We start from the raw sequence: 8,742 nt of genomic DNA on the forward strand, positions 1-8,742 counted from the left end.
ATGCAAGCTTTACTCATAATAGCCCCAAACCAGAAACAATTTGGATATTCTTTAACAGGTTAATGGTTACACTGTGGTAAGTCCAGAGCTTGGAATACAACTCACTAATAAAAAGGAATAAATTACCTTTTCACATTTATTTTATTCAAGTATATTTAATTAACAGTGTTAATTTCTGCAGTACAGCAAGGTGACTTAGTTATACAGATATACATTCTTTTTCATTTCTTTTCCATTATGGTTTATGGAAGCTACAGAAATCATAATGCCTAATTCTCTAGCAAAACCAACAAAAATCTTAGTAAAAGAAAAGGCCAAATAAAGATTTTTTTTTGACCCCCTCAAAAGCCTATGAAAAAACGCAAGCTCTCAGAAAGAAACAAGGGAGATGCTAGAAAGGAAAAAGGCAGAATGTTTATCCTGAAATATGGCTGTTCCTCTGACCAGCCCTAGGGCCAAGAAAGGGGCACTGAATGATAGACAAATGAAAAGTCTAAGTAGAAATTAACTTGAAACAGATGACAGTCTGAACAGATGACAGAATGAACAAAACATTTCTCTTCTTTTGGTGCTAAGATCTGGCTTCACAGTTGTATAGTTTTGTGGTCAGATAGATGTGTATCAAATCTCGGTACAGCATCTAACCTCTATATAACCTGGATGAAGTCCCTGAACCAAGTTTCTGGACTTGGTTTTCCCACGTATAAAATGAGAATGACAATACTACACCTCATGGGCACTATCAGTCCAACCCTGAACCCGGCCAGAAGAGCCACATAAAACTCTTATGAAACTCTTACAATGTGGTAATACAGCCAAACTCAATGGAGCACAGAATGAGGGTGACTAACTCTGCTGGACCCTGTTTCTGTTTTCTTAATGTCTTTGAGCAACTAAAAGGTATTTAATTTTTAATTTTACGAGATGTGCCAGAATTAGCTACTCGAATCAGTTCCCAGGGTCACTCTTTGGGCTTTCATTTTTTTGTTTCTAATCCCTGACACACAGGATCACCTTTGGGTGTCAAAACTGCAAAAGAAATGCAACAGGATGGCCATCTGTAGAATCACTTTCAGAGTGAATGTGGGTGAAGAGAAATGCACAGAAACTCACACAGATCAGCCCTCACCACCTAGGAGATAGAGTTTGAGGATCCGGTCCCACTTTTGCAACTGACCAGTTTTGTAGTAGCTTCTCAATCTAAAACATAGAAATGATAGATTCTACAGAGCAAAGAAGTCCTAGTAAATTGAAGGCCCAGATGGGTCTCCTGATATGTTACTCCTAAATTGAGTCACATTCAAGTCTAACAGAAAACAAGAATGTCAAGTGGGAAGCAGAGGCACAGAATCATTTCTCAGGCCAGAAGCAGAGACCATGAATCAGAAACCTTTGTAAAGGATGGTCTGTATGTGTGCCTTCAACATTAAAATAAACCAGTACCTTTAAGAAATGTATGAATGATGGTGGGAAATCTTATTAGTGCGGCAGGGAATTCATCAGATGGTTCCAACCCAGGAGTGCTTGCTTTCTGAAGCAAGCAATTTCTGTGTGCTGTTTCCAGTCCAAAACTACCTACCAAGCCACAAACATCTACAGGTAAGTACCCTGCCCTGGGCTGCACAAGGGTATACACACTCAGTCTGTGCCAGGCACAAAAAAAATCACTGACAACAATAGAGTCACCTCTATGTGTTCCCGCCCTACCTGCTACAGAATAAGAGTCCCACTCCTCCTCTAAGCCCTCCAAACCAGTGCTGGGAGACCCTGTGTGCAATTGCAAACCAACCCTAAAGCTGCAGATTCCAAAATTGAGCCTGCTCACCTGAGGGGGCAATCTTTGGAGTGTGCCCTAGACTGAAGACTTGCATCCCCCTAAAATTCATATATGAAAGCCCTGCCTCTCAGTGTGGCTGAATTTGAAGAAAGAGTCTAAAAGGAGGTAATTAAGGTGAAGTGAGGTCATAAGGGTGGGGCCCTGATCAATAGGGTTAGTGTCCTTATTAGAAAAGACAGCAGAGGACGCTCTTTCCACCCTTGAAGAGGAGGGGATGAATGACCATGTGAGAACACAGCAAGAAGTTGGCCACCTGCAAGCCAGGCAGAAAGCTTTCACCAAAAACCAAATCAAGCAGAATTTTGATCTTGAATTTCTAGCCACCAGCATTGTGAGAAATAAATTTCTGCTGTTTAAGCTACTCAGTTTATGGTATTTGTTATGACAGCTATTACAGGGCAGTGCAAGAAGGAAATACTGGATCTTTACTATTATGTATCTCTTACTTTAAAAATCATAAGTACTTAAAGCCTTGGTAATGCATTGACCCTGGCACCTGCCACCCCCAATGCACGTGTCACATAAAGCAGGAAATGCATCATGAAGAAAGAATGGGCATCCCACAACTCAAAGGTTGGTAGAATGCCCACACCTCTCTGCCTAGTCTCCATGGATTGCAACATATTATAGCTTATATGTGGCCACCTTGTGATCTTAGGTAACAGCATCTTTAGCATATCTTCTATGAAAATGAAAATCACAGCACAGAGGTCCACTGCCAGTCTTACCGCTAAAATGTAAGTTCCATGAGGGCAGGAATCACCTCTTTTGTTCACTACTGTATCTTCAGCACTTAGGCCAGTACTTGGCACAAAATATCTACTCAATAAATATTTATATATTAAATGTTGTTGTGATTTAGTTGCTAAGTCATCTCTTTTGTGACCCCATGGACTGTAGCCCATCAGGCTCCTCTGTCCATGGGATTTCCCAGGCAAGAATACTGGAGTGGGTTGCCATTTCCTTCTCTAGGAGATCTTCCCAACCCAGGGATCAAACTCATGTTTCCTGCATTGGCAGGTGGGTTCTTTATCACTGAGCCACCAGGAAAGCCTATGTATTAAATAACTGATAGGATTTTGTTGCTGAAACACCTGTTACCTTTACAGACAACCAATGCCAACAGATTTAAAAATTTTGGAACCAACTTTCTAACCTTGTTTTTAATTTTTACAAATGAAGACATCAATGAGTTTTTAATTTATTTTGCTAAAATACAAAATTTCAAAATGTACCAATTAGTTCATATCCAGGAACAGATATTTAGGTAATTTCCTTAAAGTATTTTTTACCTGGTAGATGCCCAAGGATTGTAGTGGCTATAATGATTATTATTTAATATTATTCAGCTAATTCTTGTGCCTGAAAGCACTGGAATGCAAGGTAGTTATGAACCAGTGAAATACTCTTATGTGCATGAGCTCCTTGTTTTACTCTGCTCTTGTGTTGCCCTCCATACATCTCATCTCTCCAGAAGACATTGCTAAGGACGTAATAAATACTTTCATTTGACAGATTTGAAACTAACTGACCTTTTGGCTCAAATTCTCCTCCTACACTGTAGTCAAGACCTCAAAATAGAACCCTTAATAGTTCTCCAATTGTTGCTACCAGTATCAGGCTTGGCTCTGTGCAGAGTTCTGTAAGTTCCCTAAAGAACAAAGCTCATTCATTCCTCAAATATTTACTGAGCACATACTGTGGGCCAGCCATTGTGCTGGGTGCTGGGTGCTGGAGCAGGACGGTGAGCAAGGCAGACTTGGTACTTCACAGCACTTACCATGTGCCACGGGGGAGCTAAGACATCAATCGAAGAAATATGGAATTGCAAATCTGGTGTGTCCCACGAAGTGGTTTTCGACCTTTTCTTATTTTTTGAAATGAAAATTGCCTACATATACCTCAGTTCAGAAAGATTTTATCTGATAATTTCCTTTGCAAATCTTTTTGAGTCAAGAACTATGACTATCAATCAGAGTTCCTGATCAACAAAAGATCTCACAGTCACCCCACGGTTAAGATCACTCTGAACAAACAGGAGAAACTGACATAAGACTGAGTTATCAAACTCAGTGATGGGTAAATGCACAATTTCCAGCAGGTTTTTGCTTCTGTGTGTGTGTGAGGGGGGTGGGTAAAGATTTGTTTCTGGTTTTTAGAGCTTATATAATAGATCTCTTGGCTACCTTCATAGATCCGTGGTTCTCAAGCATGGCTGTTCATCAGAATCACCTGGGAGGCTTGCTAAACCTCAGATTGTTGGCTAATCTCCCCCTTCCGAGAGCTTCTGAGTAGTGCTGAGTGTGGAGCCTGAGAATCTGCACTTTGTACACATTCTTTGATGATGCCAGAGTTGCTGGTCCAGCAACTACAATCTGAGAACTGAAGTAGGAAATGCTGTAATGTCTTGGATTTACTTCAAGGTAATTCAGGAGGGTTGCAGTGTGGGAAGGGAGGAGACAAAAAAACAAAATTGACAAAGTGTTCACAATTGTAGAACTGCGTGAGATCACACAGAAGTTCATTAGACAACCTTTCTACTTTCGTAGACATTTGAAGTTCCACAACAAAAGGTAACAGGAGTCAGTTGGATCAAGATTTGTCATTGCACATTTTTAAAAGGACTTGGCTTCTCATTAAGTGAAGTGAAGTCGCTTAGTCGTGTCCGACTCTTTGTGATCCGGTGAACTGTAGCCCACCAGGCTCCTCCGTTCATAGGATTCTCCAGGCAAGAATACTGGAGTGGATTGCCATTTCATTACTCCCCCAAAAAAGGCTATTTTGAACATCAGTGACATGCCAGGCCTTGGCTGGCCACTAGAGGGAGTCAAACAAAATGAAGACACAAATTGCTATCCTCAAGTTCATAATTTGGTGGGGTAAAGAAAATGCAAATCATTGTGTTACAGAGACAAATAAATGGCATAAAAGATAAATAAGAGGGAGTAAGAGATTGAAAAGACTAAGACAAAACTACATCCTTTCCCACTATATATCCTTGAAGTTAAACTTTTTTGCCGTCTTCTAAGGATCCAACAGAGCACATGCACAGTGCGCGCGCGCGCGCTCACACAAACACACACACACAGGCGGTCAAGTTTCAGAAATATATATTACCATCAATCAATTATGTTTTATCAAGATGGAAAGAATATCAAAAGCACAAATAAAAGGAAAAGCCCAAGAGTCTGCTAAATAATATATAATTTATCCACACAAAAGAATACAAAATTGTGATTTTAAATGACAATATCAATGAAATAATAAATATATTCATATCGAAAAGTGAAAGTGTTAGTCAGTCACTCAGTTGTGTCCAACTCTTTGTGACCCCATGGACTATAGCCACCAGGTTCCTCTGTCCATGGAATTCTCCAGGCAAGAATATTGGAGTGGGTTGCCATTTCCTTCTCCAGGGGATCTTCCTGACCCAGGGACTGAACTCAGGTCTTCTGCATTGCAGACAGACACTTTACCAACTAAGCCATATTCATAATAATGACAAAATGGCATGGATTACACTTATTATTTCATTTATGTTATTTTAAATTACAATTTTGTATTCTCTTATGTGGATATATATATATATACATAATCTTGGCCAATGTTCAGAAGCATAGAGAACTTAATTTTAAGACCAGAAAAAACACACCAAAGAATTAGCAGTAATTATATCTGGATCGTAGATTTCAGACTTCCTTCTTTTTTTTAAACTCTTCTGCAGGTTTTTCAATTTTATGTCACAAATATAACTTCTACAATGGTCTTCCTCATTCTATTGTTTTTTAAAGGGTAATTAGCTAAAGTACTATAATTTAGCTGTATACTCAGAAACTGAACCTAAAAGACAAGTGTGCCCATTAAGCAGTGTACAAAGTGCAAAGATTAACTGGAGTCTTTTGAAGGGTTTGGAAGTCCATGGACCCTCTGGAATGTCCAGGCCAGGGTTCTATGCACTACCCTCAGCCAGCCCTAATAGTCAGTTACCCCCACAAAAGCCTTAGAGGCTTCCTAGGGAAAACAGAACAGAACCACTGAAGCATGCTGGACAGGGAAATGTGGATTATTAAAAGCAAGCTCCCTTTCCCCGCTTAAAGCATGAAGCATCCATACCACAGTCTTTGTTTAAATATCCTGGTCCCATTCAATCGTGAGGACTATGCTTGGTCATGGAGCAGGGTGCGGGGAGCCTGCCTCTCTCTTTAAATTATAGTTTGTCTTCTTTTCATTCTGAATTTTCTCAACACTAATTAGCTCTACTTTGAGATTGCCTCTGAACATTCTGGAATTGCCAACTAATTCAAATTTTGAATCCACAAACTAGACACAAATTTCTTAAAATGGGGGTTTCTAATGTCAATTAAAATGGTAGTAGTAAACTGAACATCTGTAATACCATAAAAGTTCAGCCAATTGTTTACTAAATGAATGCGTAATCAACTTCATACTAAGCACAGAAATCTTTAGACAGACTCTAGATTATAAACTCTCCTATTAAAAATAACAAGGCAAAAATACAGATATTAAAGTGTAGCTTCAAATTACCCACCCAGTAAAAGATTATAGGCATTGGTGCAAGTAGCTCTTTTCATTAGCTAAAAACATCTTAAACCACAGATAAGCCATTTGTTAAGCAATAACAAAAAAGGCTAAGATGGAATTTCAATTTCAACCTGAACTTACTTCTTACCCTTTAAAGAATACTTCTTCCAAAAAACACTAATTCTAAAAGCTACATGTACCCAGCGTTCATAGCAGCATATTTACAACAGCCAAGACATGGAAGCAACCTAAGTGTCTGTCAATAGATGAACAGATACAGAAGATGTAGAGTATTACTCAGCCATAAAAAGAATGAAATATTGCCATTGGCAGTGACATGGAAGGACTTAGAGGGTATTACGCTAGTGAAATAAGTCAAAGACAAATACAGTATGACATCACTTATATGTGAACTCTACAAAATACAACAAACTAGTGAATATAACAAACAAGAAGCAGCTTCACAGATACTGAGAACAAACTAGTGGTTACCAGTGGGAAAGAATGATGAGGAACGGGTGAAGTGTAGGGAACGAAGAGGCACAAACTCTTAGGTATAAAAAAAGCCACAAGGATATATTGTGCAATACAGGTAACATACCCAATACTTTATAATGACTATAAATGGAGTATAACCTTTAAAATTATGAATCATTATATTGTACACCTGAAATTTACATAATACTGTACGTCAACTACACTTGCATTAAAAAAAACTTGTTCTAGAATGAACAGCAGCCCACCTCATCCACTGCTGTGGGGGATGGAGAATGTCACAGACCACAAATACAAACTTTAAGTCAACCAGATTTCGGTATGAAAAGTCTCCTAGAGACAGCTCCTCACCTGTGTTTCATTTAATTGTCTCACATTTTTAATTCGGTTTTCATTTCCTAGAAATAAACTTTTCTGAGCAAATCCAAAACAGTGCTCTAGAAGCAGTGCTCTAAATTGGATATAAGGAATTCAAATCTGCCCAGAGATTTAAGACATTCTAAGTCAGGGGTAGGAGTCTAACTGGCCTTTAAAACTTCCAATAACGTTTTCCTACAAAATGTTGCAAACCAGGTGACGTTAAAACAACTGGTTTATGTCAGATGAAGGTCAGAACCCTCCCAGACCTCTACCCTTCCCCCAGATCTAACACAGCAGTGTTAAAATGCTCTCAGTAGGAATAAAAGTTTTTAACAAATCAAATTTGCACACGGTTTAAAAGAGATACTAAAGAAATCTTCCAAGTCCTGAGTAACACTTACCTCTATAAGCAAAGTTTATTAAACAAAGCTTCAGTACACAAATTAAGTAGTTCCTCTTTTTTGCTGGCCTTCAAGACCAGGGATCAAAAGAGGCTTTGACAGCAAAATGGCCCAACATCCTTCTCCATGAATGACCATCGCCTCCACCCCGCCTGGCGCCCTGGTGGCCACACACACACGCACACGCACACACACACACACCTTCTTGGACTTCAGGGAAGCAGCCTTTGTTCCCAAGACCCCAAACTGGGATCCAGCGACTAAGCGCTCCCCACTTCTCAACCAGGCTTTTCAAGGATCGGAGCCCCTCCAGGAGGGTCCCAGGGCGGTTTTGGAAAGAAGCCCCATTTTCTGCCGCGTCCCAAGTGCCGGGAAGTTAGAGCCGCCACCTCCGGTTCCAGCTTCTCCAAACACAGAGGCGTGGACACGTATGCATGCACGTGTGCACACCCTCAAAATAGTGACCAGCACCATCAGTGTCATTTTTATCAGCTCTCACCTACAGAGCGCGGACCCTGTGCCGCGCGCTCAGCGCGCGCTCCAAATCCATCCAACTCTAATCCTGGCCGATCCCTCTCACACACACACTCACACACGCGCACGCACCCACATCGCCACGCGCCCTCGGGGCTGAACCCCGACACTTCCGCAGCCTCCCGGCAATCGGGGCAGGAAAAGTGCCCGGGTCCACCCTCCCGTACCCCCGCCGGCTCTTCCCCCGGGCGCTGGGCGGCGAGCGGTTCCCCCGCTCGCCCCGGTGCCGGCGCGCGGCAGCTCTTACCGCGGCCCTTTGTCCTCGCGCCGCCGCGGCCCCGCTCCGGTGCGCCCGCCGCCGTCGGAGGGCTGGCCCAGCCGCCCGCGCGCTCACTCCCCAGCTCCCGGGCTCGGCCGGCCGGGGGGCGCGCGGCAAAGCCCGGATCTGCGGAGCGCGGCCAGCGCCCGGGACTGACCCCTGACCCCCCGCCGCCCCCGGAGTCCGCTTCTCCAGGTCTTCCGGCCGACCGCGGAGGAGGGCCGGCGGTGGGCTCGGCCGCCCCCGGGACCCCGCTGGGGAAGGGTAGCGGCGAGGGCGGCACCGTGGACGGAGCGGGGAGGCGTCCGGCGAGG

General features: G+C 42.4%; 1 protein-coding gene across 2 annotated transcripts in view; it reads right to left on the reverse strand.

Moving 5' to 3' along the window:
* The window catches only part of GREB1 (growth regulating estrogen receptor binding 1), a 124,685-nt gene extending 116,152 nt beyond the window's left edge, over positions 1-8,533 (reverse strand). For both annotated transcript variants that reach the window (XM_043469335.1, XM_043469336.1), the window contains exon 1: positions 8,417-8,533. The gene's annotated coding sequence lies outside the window, so the exon portion shown is untranslated. The remainder of the gene's footprint in view (positions 1-8,416) is intronic.
* Positions 8,534-8,742: the final 209 nt, after the last annotated feature.

This window comes from Cervus canadensis, chromosome 5 (genome assembly GCF_019320065.1).
Source record: "Cervus canadensis isolate Bull #8, Minnesota chromosome 5, ASM1932006v1, whole genome shotgun sequence".
Lineage (NCBI taxonomy): Eukaryota > Metazoa > Chordata > Mammalia > Artiodactyla > Cervidae > Cervus > Cervus canadensis.